The 5840-nt window shown below is 44.4% G+C and overlaps 1 long non-coding RNA gene across 1 annotated transcript; it reads left to right on the top strand.

The window, feature by feature from the left end:
• The first annotated feature begins 775 nt into the window (after positions 1-775).
• Positions 776-5365, top strand: LOC124882356. The gene is made up of 3 exons (XR_007041879.1): positions 776-1095; positions 1775-1841; positions 3667-5365. It is a non-coding gene; the product is annotated as an uncharacterized LOC124882356 (long non-coding RNA).
• The last annotated feature ends 475 nt before the right edge of the window (positions 5366-5840 follow it).

Below are 5840 nucleotides of genomic sequence, written 5' to 3'. Positions count from 1 at the left end.
TCCACCAAACCTCAAAGCTCACCAGGTGCTCTTTTCTGTACAGACTATCGACCTAACTCTGAGTTTCTCAGTGCTCAGTCAAAACCTCACCAGTGCAACAACTACTTACCTCAGACCAGATCCTCAACTAAGCGGCAATTGAGGATCCAACCTCTCAGGAACCAACCTCTCAGGCTAAGCGGCAGTTGAGGATCCAACCTCTTCGGAACCAACCTCTCAAGCTCCACGTCACGCCTCCCCGGACCAACCTCTACTCCTTCTCCTGTAAGCAAAGAATTATCACAAACTATTCAATATCTCAAACCTACCATCACTTCACTTACCTGACCTCCTTCTCTGCGCAGTTTGGTGTTTCCAGTCCCGGTCCTGTTTCATAAGTCTGACCTGCAAAGAAATAAACCTGTTAAACTTTCCTTCTGTCTCCTGAGCGTTTTTCTGCATATCGGTCAAATCCGTAAAAAAAAAAAAAAAACACGACACAGACATGATCATTTTCACTCAGGGTATTTTAAGGAAGTGGTTGAGGCTCTGTTCATGGAAACAATTTTGGAGGTTATCGAACCAGACTCCAAGTTAATACAGTCAGGCCAAGGAGCTGTGTGCAGGTTTGTCTTGCTGTGTGATTGTTGTTTCTCCTTTCCTCCACCCGGGTGTGAAGGGTAGGTGCAGCCGCACAGCTGGACTGCATCAAGAGCAATCAATGAGGAGCTTCTTAAGCAGCTGAGACCTTGGAGTAGGCATCGGATTTTTTACTCTGCTGAGTGGATGCTGTCAACAAGACCCTGCTCTGGATAAATTCTCCTTGGATCTGGCTTTTACCTTGCTGGCAGTCAGCAACTTACTTCCTGGAGAACCCTCTGTGGTTCAGCCTCCTGCCGAATGGTAAATACTTCAGTGAATTTACCTCAGTTCAAGGACTGCTCTGAATCCACACTATCAGATTGCAAGATAGCTCTTCGCTTCACCTGCCCTGCCTGTCCACCCTCCAACTCTATTCACCATCTGGCGGAAATTGCTCGCACAGCACACTTGCCTGTCTGCCTCAGTCTTCATGGCTTGCTCACTTCTCCTCAGAACAAACACACTCATCTACAAGTAAGCCTGGAACTCTTACCTTTAACAATAAGAACCACTTGCATGATAGTAACCACTCTCTTTCTCCTAGTGATCCGATACCTATAGCCTGCTGGCTACGGAATCCTGACACTGCCCAAAAACACAATTTCAATAAACTTGTTTAAACCTGTCCTGTCTCTCTAGTGTGCTGCTCTAGAGTCTCCTGGTTCAGAACCTATCATGACAGAACAATCCGAACAACCAGACTCCACAGCATACTACCAGAGGGGCATCTTACTGGGTCAACATAGCTCTCATTTTCAGTATCTGGAACAGAACTCTCTTCAGAAAAACCTACTCCTTTAAACACAGTGATGAAACCGTGGCTCAGAAGATTTGGCATCTCCAGCAGCACCAGCGCTATGTAGCTCAGATGACCATAGAGTTTCGAACTCTGGCTGGCAAATAAGGATGGAATGAACCAGCTCTGAAAGGTGCTTTCAGAAATGCACTAAATGAGAATATAAAGGATGAATTAGCAAGCCAAGAAGAGTCCGAGACCCTGGATGATATGGTGAACCTGTCAATTCGTATTGACAATCGACTAAGAGAGAGACAACCAGAAAGGAAAAACCAAACCAAGATGATGTCACTAAATCCTCAGGCTGTTATGAAAGCCTCTGATATAAGGAGTAAATCAGTTGTTCTCTCTCCCCAGGTTGAACCTATGCAGATTGGCCGGACCTGCCTGACACCTGAAGAAAGATCCAGACGTATGACATCAGGTCTGTACTGCGGCGAAATCGGGCATTTCCGTCAGCATTGCCCAGTTCGGCCAAAAGACAGAGCCCGTCAGTAGAAGCGGGGGAACTGACAGACCCTTCCACAATTTTTTGATCATCCCCGTTTCCAACTCAAATCGCTCCTTTGTTTCAAACAAAACGAGGTTCCTGTCTTAGCTGTTATTGATCTTAGGAGCCATACAGAATCTAATCTGCCCTTACCTGCTTGAGAAGTTAAAAATGCCAGTCACTGAATTGGCCAACCCATTAGAAGTATCAGCCATCGACGGCAGCCCATTAAACAGGGTCCTTCTGGAAACCCATTGCCTCCAGTAACCATTAAGAACACATTTCATTTTTTGTCTTCCTCATAAAAGAGGTGCAAATTGTGTAAGGTCACCCTTTGCTTAAACTCTACAATCCTCATTTAAATTGGTCTGACTCACGCATTGAATCATGGAGTGAGCATTGTTATGTGTCCTGTCTTCATTTGGTCAGAATCAGAGAAGGGAACGAGCTGAACACGGCATTCAAAACCCCACTGGGGCATTTTGAATATTTGGTCATGTGTTTTGATTTAACCAACGCACCTGCAGTATTCCAGGCCCTAATGAACAACGTCTTAAGAGACTTCATAAATGGATCCTTGGGGAACACCACATGTGATTTTTGTGGTCTCTGATGTAAAGTTACCTACTGACACAAAAAAGTCCCTGTCCTTCAAGTAGGATTTAAACCAATTAAGTGCTGTACCAGAAAGACCGATCCAGTTTTTCCGGCGCTCTAATAAAATGGAGCGATCAACAGTGTCGAATGCTGCACTAAGGTCCAATAATACCAGCATTGTGGTTCTTCCACAGTCTGCATTTATACAGATGTCATTGAACACCTTGACAAGAGCAGTCTCTGTACTGTGGTGAGCACGGAAGCCTGACTGGAAGACATCGAAGCGGTTGGTCATTGTTAGGAAGTTGTTTAACTCCTGAAACACAGCTTTTTCAATAATTTTACAGATGAAGGGGAGGTTTGAGATAGGCCTGTAGTTCTGTAGTAGCAGCTTGTTCAAGCTTCTCTTTTTCAATAGAGGTTTGATAATTGCTGTTTTCAGTGCCTAGGGGAAAACACCTGACAAAAGGGACGTGTTTATTATTTGTGTTAAATCAGATGTTATTACGGGCAAAGTTTTCTTAAGGAAAGCTGTGGGTAACACATTGAGACAGCAGGAAGAAGAGCTTAGTTGCTGTACAATTTCTTCTAAGTTTTGGCAGTTTATTTTGTGAAATTGGGAAATTTGGTCAAAATCAGTTCTAGTTGGAGACAACTTTTGTATTAGAGTTGATGTGGATGTGCTGACTGCCCCTCTGATCTTTTGGGTTTTTTCAGTGAAGAAGTTAGAAAATTCATTGCAGGCCCTGGCAGAGTGGAGTTCAGCTGCTACAGTTACGGGAGGGTTTATTAGCCTGTCGACCATGGCAAATAATACACGAGCATTGTTAATGTTTTTGCTGATGATCTCAGAAAGGAAAGATTCCCTTGCATTTTCAGTTGTAGGTTATATCTGTATAGTCTCTCTTTATAGATAATATAGTAAACCTGGAGTCCAGTCTTTCGCTACCTGCGTTCAGCTTTTCGACACTCCTTTTTTTCACTTCTTACTGGTGGAGCACTTCTCCAAGGAGACATTTTCTTCCCAGAAACGACTTTTACTTTAATTCTAGCTATTGAATCAATGATGTCCAAGATTTTAGAATGAAAGTTATCTACCAGCTCATCTACAGTGTTACAGGGCAAAGTGGCATGGAAATAACTTTTTTGGGCTTTATCCTAGACAGGTAAAGGCAGACCCCAGCAAGATCCAAGCAGTAGTGGACTAGCCTAAATCCAACTCCAGGAAGGAGCTTCGAAGATTCCAGGGCTAATTTCTACTGCAGGTTCATCAGAAACGTCAGTCTTCTGGCTTCCCCCCTAACAGCTCTCACATCTACGAAGGTTCCCTTTCACTGGACCCCACATGCAGAAGAGGCATCCCTGAGCCTCAAAGAAAGGTTCTCTTCAGCAACCATCTTAGTGCACCCTGACCCCAAACTCCAGTTTGTTTTGGAGGTGGATGCCTCCAATACCGGACTTGACACTGTTCTCTCCCAGAAATCAACTGCTGACGACAAACTCCATCCTTGTGCCTTCTTCTCCCAACGATTCACCCCCGGCGAGAAGAACTATGATGTGGGGGACTGGGAATTGGCCAATAAGTTGGCCCTAGAAGAGTGATGTCATTAGCTGGAAGGCACATCTGATCCCATAATCATTTAGACTGACCACAAAAATCTGGCCTACCTCCAACCTGCCAAAAGACTCAACTCTCGCCAAGCCCATTGTTCCCTGTTCTTTTCCAGGTTTAACTTCACCATTACCTACAGACCCGGTTCCAAGAATATCAAACCTGATTCACTTTCTCACCTGTTCTACCCTGATGACAATGATCCTGAGCCTGAGACAATCGTTCCACAGACCTGTGTCGTCAGTTCCCTCACTTTGGGAATCGAGGAACGTGTCCGCAGAGCTCAAGCTAACAAGCCTGATCCTGGAGAAGGACCCCCTAATCGTCTCTACATTCCATCAGCCACCACATCACAAGTCATACATTAGGCCCATGCTCCCTGTTTTTCTGGTCACCCTGGTTCACCTTTCACCTTTCGAGGCATTTCTTGGCTATCAACCCTCACTCCTCCCATCCTCCTGTCTTGAGCCTATTCTGCCCTCAGTCAGAGTCAATTTTAACCGGTTCAAAAGATCCTGGAATCTCACTAAGGCTGCACTACAATAATCATCACTTACCACCGAACGCCACGCTGATTTGAGGAGGAGACTGGCACCCAACTACGTCCCAGGTCAAGAGGTATGGCTCTCTTCTAAAAACTTCCCCCTCAAGGCCTACTCCCACAAACTTGCTCCAAGGTTCCTGGGCCCCTTCAAAGTTGACCGAATCATCAGTCCTTCATCTGTTCGTCTCAAGCTTCCCTCTCACCTCAGAGTCCAATCCTACTTTTCATGTCTCCCAAATTAAACCAGTCCTACCCAGTGCTCCTGTCTCTCTGGTGTGCTGCTCCAGAGTCTCCTGGTTCAGAACCCATCATGACATATACGTTTGGAGAATTTTTGACTTTTTCTGTTTTCTTACACAGAATTCCATTTTCATTTAGTGATGGCACAGCACAAAGGGCAGTTTATGGTTGTGTGAGGCATCACTGTTGTACTCGCCTGGAAAACTTACAAAACTCCAGAACATACCATTACTCAACTGACTTCTGCCAAACTCAGTTACCACTTTATCCACGGTTCTTCCCCAGCACTAGAATGACTCATCTTGCAAATAAGATATATTCTATCCATAATTCACTTACTACAGTATTACCTGAGCTCTTCCAATCAGTCTTTCCCCTTCTTCAGACAATCACCCGGGCTGCCGACTGAACATATGGGTTACTCTGCATTATTTATACATAACTTCAATATTGCAATAAACATCATTAATCACTTTAACAAGTCTCGTTCATGTTTGCTTTATACACTATAGCGCAATGTTTAAATATTCACGCATGCCAAAGAAAGGCTCTGTGAGAATAGTTTTGTTGGCTTAAACTCTATCCAGACAGACAGGCAGGGATATGCTGATGCTGCTAGACAGTCAGTGAACTTTTCAAAATCTGCCCTAATACCGTAATTCTCTTCTGATTTTGTTACAAACCCCAAATTTTACTGCAGAAGACATTCAGGGACACTTGATTGTATGGCTGTATCAACCCTTCATCCTGTCTGTTTCTTACAAGTACTCAAGCAGAACATCAAACCAAGTAGCTGCTGCAGTGACTGAACCTGAATCACTGCAACTCTCCAACAGGGGAACTGTTTTATTCTCACCATGTAGAACAGTGGTACCAGTACCAGTAGAAGACACAAACAACTGGTTGAGCACAGAACCAGTTTAACCACATCAGAATCAGA

This window comes from Girardinichthys multiradiatus, chromosome 15 (assembly GCF_021462225.1).
Source record: "Girardinichthys multiradiatus isolate DD_20200921_A chromosome 15, DD_fGirMul_XY1, whole genome shotgun sequence".
In the NCBI taxonomy this organism is placed as follows: domain Eukaryota; kingdom Metazoa; phylum Chordata; class Actinopteri; order Cyprinodontiformes; family Goodeidae; genus Girardinichthys; species Girardinichthys multiradiatus.
Note: the sequence above shows the minus strand (reverse complement) of the source record. Positions and strands in the feature narration are given on the sequence as shown.